Raw genomic sequence first — 13,038 nt, 5'->3', positions numbered from 1 at the left:
AGTAGTTAGGTGCTGCGTGGACGCCACGTATCCATATCGACGGCTTGTAGGAGGCTGTCCTGTCACCACGGTCACGACATCACAGAATTCTTGCATACTTTCTGTACCGTCTTATAAATACTCGGAGACGTCATATATACGTAAATTGAAGTGGATCACTGCTGTTTGCTGCCAGGTGTCGTTACGTGGAATCAGCTGCGACCTCTGAAAGTGTGCACCAGACACCAATTCGAACCCGGATCATCACGCAGAATCAGCGTCAACCAGTGCAAATATGTAGCAGACAGGTATTCGAACCCTGGATATCCTGCTTAGTAGACAGGTGCGTTAACCACTGCGCCATCCGGCATACAGAGCTATCGCAACTGCACTGACTATCTCGGCAAGCCTCACGACCGATTCGTTTTCCTACCGAGCGCCACCTATTCGCAGTCCCAGTCTACTCCGGTTTGCTACTCTGAGCCGGCCGGGGTGGCCAAGCGGTTCTGGGCGCTTCAGTATGGAACCGCTCGACCGCTACGGTCTCAGGTTCGAATCCTGCCTCGAGCATGGGTGTGCGTGGTGTCCTTAGGTTAGTTAGGTTTAAGTAGTTCTAAGTTCTAGGGGACTAATGGCCATCTATCACAAAGCGAAAAAAGTGGCCCAACTAAAACATTGATATTTCTTTACGTACTACATGAATATGTAATAAAAAATGGGGTTTCCTGTTTAACAAAAAACGCAGTTGATATCCGTTTGACCTATGGCAGCGCCATCTAGGGGGCCAACCATAGAGCCATCTGGTTCCACCCTACAAGCTAGACGAGTTTCGTTCTTTGTAGTTTTTTCGTTTGATCCTTATTTCGCGAGATATTCGGCCCGGTCACGATAAATGGACCACCCTGTATAGAGACGCACGTATTCAATGACGTGCGTCAGTGTTTACACGGCTGCAGTCAAGCTGGAGTACGCGGTTCGTGTTCATGCCGTTTATTGCTCTTCATCTTGTCTTTACGGTACTGCAGCCTCGTTTCTTATTCAATTACTGGCGACACTAAGTTGCTGGTTTGCTTGCCCGCGAGTGGCAGCAGCAGCGCTTATCGATAAGTGCATTGTCGTACTATCTCTGGAGTGGCCGCTAGTATTTCCGAGTCGTTCTCTGTCAGAGTTCAGTTGGGAAGGAGCACCAGTGATGTCCGGACAGCCAGTACTCGTTCGACCGTTTCTGGGCCCCTTCAGTTGGTCATCTTACGGGACGTGGGTCGGTTCCTTCCTTGTGCAGAGATGTTGGGTGGCCAATGGGCAAGTGTTCCCTCTGCGTGGTTAGGTCCGAGCCCGTGTCTCCGGGTCGTCGTGTGTCCGAGTTAGGAACGGACATCAAGAGAGTTGGGACAGAGCTGCAGTGACGTCCGGACAGCCACGACTCGCCAGATCGTTGCCGACACACATCACTTGAGTAAGGACGACCTTGGTTGGTCGTTCTATCGGTCGTCTCACCGGACGGAGTATATCTGGTCGCCGACTACTTCTGGGTGATCTGCGTGTGTCGACTCGTGATTTGTCCTTGTCGTTCCTCAGTGACTGGTTTTAGTATCGTTCGAGTTGTGGAAGTGTTTCCGCAGACCTGTGTGTACCTTGTGGTTTTGATTGACCAGTTATCGTAACGCTATGTGCGTGTTGGATAGAATGAATCGGTTGGTACGGAGCAGCAAGCAAGGCTCCGAGGTGCGTGGCCAGGGCCGATGGCGGTGTGCACGCGCCGTCGGATCGTGAGGCGCTACCTGCGAGAGCGGCAAGTCTGTTGCCCACCAAACCTGGACGCTGAAATTGAGTGATCAGTTAATCTTTTATGGAACTTCAACTATTGTGACATCTCTTCGTTCATTTGCGCGTTTGTTACCCCCGTTCGGGCTAGCAGCATCGTATGATGTGTTGGAGTCGGCGAAATCTTGCAGCCGTCTTCCTGTGTTGTAATTAATCGTTAATTTGACTGTTACTCGTCAGTGAAGTGCACCACGATCCGTTACCTGACTTGGTATTTAGCGTAGTTTGTAAGCAGGGTGTCCTTTCCTCGTCGTGTTGTTACTGTCCAAAATGGCGTGTAGTTCGACAGCCTTTTAAGTTGTTTGGTTCATATTTGCTTAGAGTGCTTATTGTTTCCCTGGCTGCTTTTAGACGCCAATTTCTAGACGCGCAATGCTGTTCGTATTCTTGTCCTCGGCTGATATTCCCTATCGTTGTGCCGTTGGTCGAGCGGAAGGGAATTGGTTAAATTGTCGGTCGGTCCTTGGGCTGTCCCTAGTTGCGTTGCCATTCGATTACCTAACTCTTGGCTGGGTGTCTCACCTCACCTTACGTTTGAGCTACCTTCCCAGGTCGACCCTTGGAACATTTCTGAGCACCACTTGTTCTGTTCGTTTTAAATTGTGATTTTCATTTTAATTGAAGTATTGTGCGAAGCCTTTCGCCATGTATTAATTCAGTTTTTTTAATTTACATGAAGGTCTGCAGCCGTGTTAAATTAAAATTTTGAACATTGATTGTTTTAGAAATTTTTTTAATTCTTAATAATTGTTCTATAGGGAATTGTTTACAATCCAGGTCCTAAATGGTTAGTTGTTCCACGTATTATGTGTGGCCTTCAGCCGAGTATTTGCGTGAACCCCTTAATAAGGTCTTCAGCCGTGTGTATTACCTAAAGAATGTTTTTTAATGAGAAACAAGGGGTTTATTCTAAATTATTTATCTGACTTGTTGTTCAGGCCTTCAGCTGCTGTTTCAAATTTGTTGGTGACCTTCAGCCGTGCAATAAGTTAATCACGCTTCGGCCGTTCTGTTGTGAGTTTAAAAAGTTTTGTTTATTATTTGTAGAAAATTTGTTTATGAATGTGCCATAATTATAATTGTCCTTCAGACGGGTGTAGTGTAGGCCTTTTGTTTTCATTGCATGTTTTTTATGTTCTTTTACCTTCTATTTTTAATTGCTTTGATTTCTAAGCCAGGCCTTCGGCCGTTCTTGTGTTTGCTGTGTGGTTTTGGGTCTTCAGCCCAGAAAGCATCTTCGGTTTTCTTTAACTACGTCTTCAGCCTTATTGTTTGTGATCCTTAACCCGACGTGTAAGCAAGTGTTCTTAGAAAAGTAAAGTTTTGTTTTTCATTATGCAAATCACAGTAACTGTTCACGGCCCCATCAACAACCTTAACCTTATCCTGTGCGCTCTCTGACTACCTAACAGTCAGGTTTCACTCTGCTAATTTACTGTACGATGTGATGCTCTTTCTGGGTTTCAAATCCGTTTTCATCACCGATTCTTAGTGGTTAGACTTTGACAGTTCACTTCATGTGAAATCTGTTTCTAAAGGTGTTCCATTTCGTTATTATATGTTTCTAGAGGGTAAGAACCCAATAGAGTATCATATACTTTCATCAAATTCTGAGTGAAAGTCGGTATTCTGAAACGGTTATAAATATTTTTCTTCCAAGTGGGCAATTAATAATGAAGTTAAATTTTTTACTCAAGTATGAAATGCAATGCTCTTTGGAAACCAGCGATTATCAGATAAAAAGAGTTACGTCGAAAAACAGAACGAAGAACACTAAATTGTCTACAGGTGCTGTAAGAATGCGTACCAACACCGAATTAATCACACACTCCACCGGTCTATATCGTTGTACCGTTGTCTGATTTGTGATTAATCTTCGTCGAACACCTCTTTCATTTTTTCTTTACTTATAACAATGTTATGCTTGTTGAGAGATAGCCTTTGCAGACCTCTTGTTTACGTACCCTAAGCAACACAAATGTACCGCAAGAACTGCGATATTGGCCGTCATCCGGTCGGCCGCTCTGTAAGATACATGCGCGTTTGGTCACGCCGCTGCGTATCCCAATGCCGCCATTGCGACACGACGGCGTTGCCACGAACGCTTACGCCACCGCCAGTGACATGCAAACATCGCCTCCCCTGAGCTCCACCGGCGGGTCTAATTAAGTACAAACAATCCAGCTAAGTTCCGGAATCGACGCACAGAAGTGCCATGTTGCCCGTTTACCATTTCATAACAAGTACGACCGCTATGATGGCTCACAGAAGCCAGAGCTCTTCATCTACCGAGTAATCTTTACTCAAGACCGTCTGAATTGTAAACTTTTGTACCTGTATATGTTTTAACATCCTAAATCTACTGTTAGGGTGGGGTTGTTTGGGGGAAGAGTCCTAACAGCGAGGTTATCGGTCTCATTGGATTAGAGAAGGACGGGGAAGGAAGTCGGCCGTGACCTTTCAAAGGAACCATCCCGGCTATTACCTGGAGTGATTTAGGGCAATCACGGAAAGCCTAAATAGGATGGCCGGACGCGGGATTAAACCATCATCCTCCAGAATGCGAGTCCATGTGCTAACCACTGCGCCACCACGCTCGATCTACTGTTATCAACTGACTTTGCAACTGTAATATACCAAGTTACTTTTGCTATTTGATATTACATGCAGAATAATTTAATGTCTGGATTCTCTGTCCATGAATCGTATCTGTTCCTCGCTCCTGTATTCACTACATAACCACAAGACGTGCAAAGGTAGTTACAGATAGAACGAGAAAATGATTCTCATACTTTATTTAGTATTCAACACAAGTCAGTTTAAAAGGTCAACCAGGTAGCACTGAGCGATCAGGGTCGCCCTCAAGATTTCATGTTAGTTGACGCAAAACATTTTCCACATACGAGGGTTGACTGAAAGGTAATGCCTCCACCTTAGTAACTCTTCAACAGTTGGCAGCATTGGCATACGCAGGTACTGGCTTGTTCCGTAGCCTCTTCTCTACAGCTCCAGTTGGTGGGAAGCCTTAGCATTGAACGGCTATATTGTTACAGTGTAAAGTATGGGATCCTGCACAGACGGTCGCTCATTGCGATTTAAGCAACGTGCAGTCATTTAATTCTTAACAGTAGACGGTTTCAACAGAGATTTAGCAGAGAATAAAAGCAGTCTATGGTGATTGCGTTGATGTGAATACTGTGCGGCATTGGAAGAATAAGTTTAAAGATGTTGATTAGGGAACACCTGACCTGCTTGACAGACAAAGAGTTGGACGTCCTGTCACAGCAATTACCGATTTTCACAAGCAAAATGTTGACAGGTTGTCCGCAGCTTGTGGTCGTGCGGTAGCGTTCTCGATTCACGGCGGGGTCAGGGATTTTCTCTGCCTCGTGATGACTGGGTGTTGTGTGATGTCCTTAGGTTAGTTAGGTTTAAGTAGTTCTACGTTCTAGGGGACTGATGACCATAGATGTTACGTCCCATAGTGCTCTGAGCCATTTGAACCATTTTTTGTTGACAGATTGATTCAGAACGATTTCAGGACGATGGTCGTATCACTCAGAGAGAAATTGTAAGCACAATCGGCATTTTACAAGAACGTGTGGGTGTGAGACGTGGCTGCGGAAAAAGTGTGTCGACTTATTGCGTGACGGCTTCGGAAAACTTGTTCATCGTTGGCAGAAATGTATCCAATTGGTTCAAATGCTTCAAATGGCTCTGAGCACTATGGGACTTAACTTCTGTGGTCATCAGTCCCCTAGAACTTAGAACTACTTAAACCTAACTAACCTAAGGACATCACACACAGCCATGCCCTAGGCAGGATTCTAACCTGCGACCGTAGGTATCCAATTGGCTAGTGTTTATACGGAAAAGTGAATATTGGTAAATAAAGATAACATTCTAAGGATTATTTCTGCGTTCTATTTATTAAAATATTCCCATCCAAACTCAATTAACGAAGATGGAGGCATTACTTTTAATTCAACTTTCGTATACCTGATTTAGAACTTTTGAGGACATTGTTACCTGCTCAACATTTACTTTTATTAGCTTTGCAGTGCACTATTTGGGTCTCATCAATGTCATGATGTTAAACAAGCTGTTTTATCATTCTCAGATTTTTAGTTTTTCTCTTATTTACGTTATTTTCTGTTGATTCCGTCGTAAGCCTCGTCCTTTCAATTATTTGTATTGTTGGTACTGAAAATTTCGTACGGATAACGTGTATCACATTTTCTGTTTCTGGACCGTTAACACAAGCTTCAACACATAAGTCACAATGGTTCGTGAAATCTCACTGTACTGATGTTTGTTTTAAAAGAGACTCGTGACATTACGTTAGAAATTATCAGTTAAGACTCATAACACAATTACGCTTCGCCACGCAGGTATGATGCCACAACATCACTGACGTTGGCGGTATCCGAGAACAGAACATAGACCACACAAGGTGCATGAATTAGTGCCGAAATGCAACGAAGAAAACTTGGTGACCATCAGCCAGTTAATCTGAAACAAACGGTAGGCATCCTTACCTAAAGCCTTTGTATCGTAGCCCAGGTCGGGATAACTTTCGCTTTAAAAACAAAAGAGTATCAGTGTCATAAAACGGAATTTTTATTTCCGTCCTAAGTATGTTTTTATGTAACAGATTATGACTTGCACTTACTGACTTACGCTTTTCACTGACATGAAACGGAAAGAAAACGCTGTTTTATGGTACTCATTCTTCTTTTATTTAATACTGACGCAGTATCGGCTAAATGAACTACACAACATAAACAGGTAGGAGATATGGCAACCAACGTTTGATGTATCACTATGTCAGCCATGCCGTTCGACGAATTAAGCACAAATCAGCGGTGGTTGTAACGTTTGCGTTCGACGGAAATTTTAAAGTTTATTTTGCATAATATTCGTTGCTCATGCATTGAAGACAATTGTATTTAATTAAAAAAGGTCATTACAATCAACTCCGTAAATTTAGTCAAATTTACTCTCGTTGTAGTGAAAGATTTGCTGAACACACCTCAATATAGTGTTCTACATCTACGGTGTCTAGCAAATTTAAATGAGTCGTGTAAATTATATCGTCCAATTTTGGATTACGCGTGTGCAGAGTGAGATAACGCCGCTTCTGACAAGATTCGGATGCGACAAGATCTGCATGACACAGCCTGCCGACGAGCGCTATACATATGACGTGCAATTTATTAGGATTTCTAAGCTGCACTCCTCCCCCAGCGATACGAGGTGCAGGCAACCAAATTTAATCTTTTCTACGATACCTGTAGAAACCGGCACGTTTGCAACCTCGAGACGTGTGACAGGAACGAACCCTGGAAATACGAGTACAGCCAACCTTCGTGACTACTGAGGGATTAGGACCACTCATTTCCAAGTCATTAACATACCAACCTATTACGCACAAGCCTTCATTATATCGCTAGTCATAAATCACTACTCCATTACCGTCTGTCTGCCATAAAGCCATATCGATCAATGCCTGGATAGTTTAAGGTAGTACCCAGGCGTGCAGTATCGAAGTATATTCCAACAGGCAAACGCTTCACAGATGGTCCCAGTCTGAAACATCGCACAGTTAACAGTTAGAGAGGGGAGACGACTAAGACTGAAAATGCATTTCCTTGTAATAAAAAGTAACAGCTCTAGTATGTATAGCTGAAGTCTTATTGGCAGACACTCCAGTGTCCGACATATCGGTTTAGATGAATACACTATATTTCTCAGATGTTAACGCGACTAATTTTAACAGTTTACGTGTGTTTGGGGGGGGGGGGGGGGGGGAAGGGGCGTATTCTCATATGAGCTCCAAAAGGCATATTTTAAGGCGCAGCGCTCTATCGGTTAAAGCGTAACTATCGAGTTAGTAAGTGTAACAAGTGTTGAGATCAAGAAACAAGTAATAAAAATTTCTGATTTTTAAAGAGATATAAAACGATTATTTATTTTGCCTTATTAAAGGAATTTGGTTGTAAGAATAATTAAATAATTTCCGCCTGATTTTACATTAGGAGACTTCATATTTTTCACATTTTCCAGCGTTATACTATTTTTATGCAGCACTCCTCTGAAAAGTACAAAGATGGTGTTTTACTTGCTATACTATAAGTAATAAGCCCAATGCATACCAAGAGGTTCCATAATCCTCAACAAATTCACTACACAAAATTTCAGCTAAAAGTTTGTGAATATCTGTTCTAAGTACAATGCGATAGTTTTGTTTTTACGAAAGAATTAACGTAGTTCACCACTTACTTTGAATGAGAAGGTTCACAGATGTGCTTTACTCGTCATGTACGAGGGTTGCACAGAAAGTAGTGCACCGCAATTTTTTTCTCATCCGAAAACAATGCTACGAATGCGAAACGTTACACTTATATTATTTCAAGTCCCTTGAGTGAGCGCGCCAAGTTTCCGTCATTTCCGACGGATAGAGTAGCAGCAGGACAGTTTTAAAATGGCGTCTGTACTTGATGTACGTTACAAGCAGTGATGTACGTTACAAGCAACGTGCTTTCATTGAATCTCTCACCGCAGAGAAAGAAAATGTGGGCCATATTCACAAACGCATGTGCAAAGTCTACAGAGCATCTGCTATCGACAGAAGTACAGTTATTCGGTGGGCACGGAGGTTGAGGTCTCAAAAGGCGGTTCGGCAGAGCTCCACGACTTGCGGGAGGCCATCCACGGCTCTCACACCTGACATGTTGCAGTGAGGTGATGTTGTCATTTGCAAGGACAGACGCATTACGACTCCGCAGTAGGCGCTGCATCTATCAGTCAGCAAAGGAAGTTCACCAGGACGAGGACGAGTACCGACAGGGATACACGCCCTTGTTGCGCGCTGGAGGAAGGCCATAGAATGGGATGGAGATTACTTTAAAAAAATAGTGTGTAGATAATACACCATGTCGTGTGTGTAATTCCCTTTATGTTCAATAAAAGTTGTTGAAGAAAAAAATGCGGTGCATTACTTCCTGGGCAACCCTCATAACCGTAAACATTGCCGTAAATGTCCACTTCTGCAGTATATTGAGTGTTTTAACAACTGGCAAGCATCAAAGGGTTGCTACTTAGTAGACATGCCGGTTTTCCGCAAGGTGTAGTTTAGATGTGCATATACTTGCTCGTGACGAACCTGTAATTTCATTTTTGACAGACCTGAGTGGAATGTGTAACATACGCTCCACTAGTATGTTAACGTAGCATGACTAACTAATGCGCAATGTAACATGATGTACAACCAAAATGTTTTTGAAAGTCTAAGGATGACAGTCTTAACTGTCAGACCCAGTCAACAAAAAACGTTTTGAATATTATGTTGGCTATAAAAAATTCTTACTACAACACCTGCAGTCTGAAAAGGATTCGTTCCCTAACTTTCGAGACCCTTTACATCCTGACTGATATGCGCTGTAATACTTCTAAGATGGGTATTTCATTTTCCTAAATCTACAAAGATTAAGATTTCTTAAAGAGAAATACATTGATATTAAATTAATTTATTCTTTTTGTTATTTCATTTCCAACCTCCTATTACGGTTTTCGTTACTCGTAAAATTGATATGAAACACGTGTAACGTAAGTTATAAAAAGAATTAGTTATTTTACCACTGTTTCCAGTTTTTACAGTGACAATTTCCCAGTATTCTATGTCATAAAAATCAGGGCCCGGAAGTTACAGGTCCTTTTCATTATTGGTAAACTGAATTGATTTTCCTTAGGGGCAGCCACCGCCCTCTGTCCCACACCCCATGCGGGTACCTCTATGTATTATTGGTACAGAACCACAGAGAACAGAGCGATAGATATTAGTTTACTGAATATGAAGGGCCAGTCTGTATTTACTTTCTTACAATAAGAAAAACTTCTTAGCCAAGGACGCAATAAAACTCTGCACTGTGGATGACCAGTTTCGGTGAACTATGTCAGCATCATCAAATCTGTTATACCATTACAAAACGTGCTACGAACCGTTTAAGAAATTTTGCTAGATTAACCCATAGAGGAGTCAATAACAACATACCTTTAACAGAAAACAACTTCAGACACAGTAATACCTTCTTGCTCACAACACCCCATTGCTCACAAACATGTAGCTTTCCACTCAATGGTACACCGTCTCATGTCTATCCCCATGTCCACAGATGATTTTAAAGCAGAGTTGGATACAATAAAATTTATTGCCACAGCCAAAGGCTACAATCCAGTTCTTATTGACCACATCTTGCACAGGAAACTAAAACGAAAAATTATACCCCTCCTCTATGCCCCACCTGCTTCCCCATCCACTGCCTGTACTTCACTTAGCAAACAAAGGCCATAAACTGAACCTGCTGGAAGCCCTGGAAATTAACAAACATCTTGTTCACAGTCCAGATCTCATCCTAAATGACCAGACACAGCTCAACACTTCCCCTCTCATAAACTTCATATAACCATGTTTGTTGTTCATTACTTACCACACTCTCTCTTCCCATATATTCCCATTTTTTGTATTCATTAAGTCGTTTTGTTTTGTTGAAGTTGTCTTTGTAATCCACATTGACTGTAGTTTCAATAGTTAAGGCTTTCTTTTAACTGGTACTTGTATTACTGTCCAAGTTTAACACCCCTTGTGGTTCTCTCATCAAATATTGTTCATATTCTACTTTGCTCATTTACTTAATGAAAACTGTTACACAGCCACTGCTTTGATTATAATGTTAATGTTAAAATGCAGTACCACCACACTCTTAGACTGTAGGTTCTCTCAAACACCTCCATTTCCCTGCATTTATTCTGTTTATCTTATTGATATTGCTTAAGTTCCTTATGTATTCTGTATTTACGTTGATAACTGTCTCTTGTTTTAATTTGTTGTGTATCACTCTCCGTGTTTCATACCTCCTAATGAAGCCTTATCTAGTACTAATTTTATTTTATTTTATTAGTTTTGTTTATTAATAGAAACTGTTATGTAGGCTTGCTATTCCTATTTTGTGCTAAAAGTTTTCTTGTCTACTCCATTGTTATTCATGTACAGTTCAGTTTTTACTTTTTCATTGCAAAGATGTTACGTACTGTATGTTTCTACATCAGTCTAGATGTGTAACTTATCTTCCAATGCTGTTTGCTAACATTTAACTTCTTTGGTGATAATACTCAGTAAGTGTCTGAAGATGGCCTTGTAAGCCGAAAAACAATTTACAAAAAAAAAAAAAAATAATATTCTAGAACGACAGCAAACTGATGCTTTTCACTTATTACAACATACCTTTGTACAAGTTGTTAAAAAAATCTTGTGCCAGACGAACACAAAATCTTTCAATTAAATCTCCAGGTGCACAACATGTGACACGAATGACGTGTTAACACGTCAAAAATAAAAGTTAAAATTATTATATGCACACATAGCCACGACATTGCACCCAAATGACCACACGTCAAGCATACTAGGACGCCACAAGACCGACTGTCAACAGCCAATGCATGAGGTGACCTGACACCAAGTGACTTTTGGGTTGAACACCACTGTATGTTAACAATTTCTTAATTTTTTTTTTTTTTGCTTTCAGACTAACTTCCTTTTATAATATTTAAAAAAATTTAATTTTCTTTAGTGTTTATGTTGGTGCTGTCTTGTCCTGTCATAAAGGTACTTGCAGTTTTCAGATGGTGTAATGCATTAATCGTAAATACGAGGTATAGGATGCCTAAACTTTGTTTTTTCAGCAAGAAATCATTAAAAGATTTTTTAGAATTTTAGAATTTTTATACTAAGAAACCATGAGTGATTTTAAATTACGTATTTGAATGTTCTCTGCAGTGACACTTGTCAGACTTGTTGTCAGTTTACCCCAAGCATTAGCTGTTGATAGTCAGTCTCGTGACACCCAGTAGGCATGATTTGTGATCATGTGGATGCAGTGTTGTGGATATTTGTGTAGATAGCAATTTTTTTTTCCTTTTGACATTCCAACACATCATTCATGTCACATGATGTGCATCTGGAGATTTAATGGAGAGATTTTGCGTGTATCTGGCACAAGACGTTTATAACAACCTGTACGAAGATATGTTGCCATTGATTCCTCTATGGATTAATCTGGCATTATTTGTCAAACAGATGGTAGTACCTTTTATAACACTATTACAGATCGGATGATGGTAAAATATGGGGACTACTCGGAAAGGAAAGAACGAAAAGTCGAGTAATGGAAACCACAGTGAAAATCAAAACTGTTTTATTTGCAACAGTTAGCTACAACTTCCAGCTACGTATCTCCATAGTCGCCGATCCGACTTAGACGTTTGTCGTAGCGTTGTACAAATTTTCCAATACCTCGTTATAGAAGACAGCCACCAGCGCTTTCCGCCAATTCTCTACGCTGGCCTACAGCTCGTTGTCTGTGCCAAAATATTGTCTTCATAGCCAGCGATTCATGTGAGCAGAGATGAAACTAACGGGGAGACAATTACGGGCTGTATTGTGAGTAATCAAACATTTCCAATTGAAAACGATGCAGGAGTATCTTCATCGCCACTGCAGAATGCGGCTGAGAATTGTCTTGAAGAAGAAAACGTATGACAGTTATGTAATGTTGGCTTCATAGCTTCAGGCAAAATTTCTCATCCGGCCATCCTACTTGGCGGGAGACACTATTGTCCTAGGTATCTTTACGTGCTCCCTGATTGCTCAGAACTGAAGGGAACGACGTAACTCGATCGATAGGCATACTAGAGACTCTGCCCAACACATCTGCGCAAAACGTCATCGGATTTTCACTGTGGTTTCCACTTCACGACCGATCGTCCCTTACTTTCCGAATAACCCTCGTAATTCACCGAAACCGGTCATCCACAATACAGAGTTTTATTGCGATCTCGGCTAAAAAGATTTTCTTCTCCTAAGAAAGCAAGAGCTGTTATTTACACACCCAAAGCTGTTTGCTCTTATCGACAGTGACCGCAGCTTCGCTCGTAAGTGGTTCGCTACGAGTAAGGCGATACAGCAGTGCAACACGCCATTACGACTTCCGCGTGCCTCGTGCTGCTTCCAACCTATGCGTTTCCATTCGCGTCGCCGCTCTATGAATCACACAGAGCCTGCTCCGAAACTATTTATCATGCAGGCTCTCCTTTCCTGCGCACAAAAGGCTCTAGCCTCCGTAATGGAGGCGAGAGAGTGCACGGTGTTTAGCGTCGTTTCATGCTTGGGTGACTCGA

Source organism: Schistocerca gregaria, chromosome 2 (genome assembly GCF_023897955.1).
Source record: "Schistocerca gregaria isolate iqSchGreg1 chromosome 2, iqSchGreg1.2, whole genome shotgun sequence".
NCBI lineage: Eukaryota > Metazoa > Arthropoda > Insecta > Orthoptera > Acrididae > Schistocerca > Schistocerca gregaria.
The sequence above is the reverse complement of the archived record's forward strand: the minus strand, read 5'-3'. Positions refer to the sequence as shown.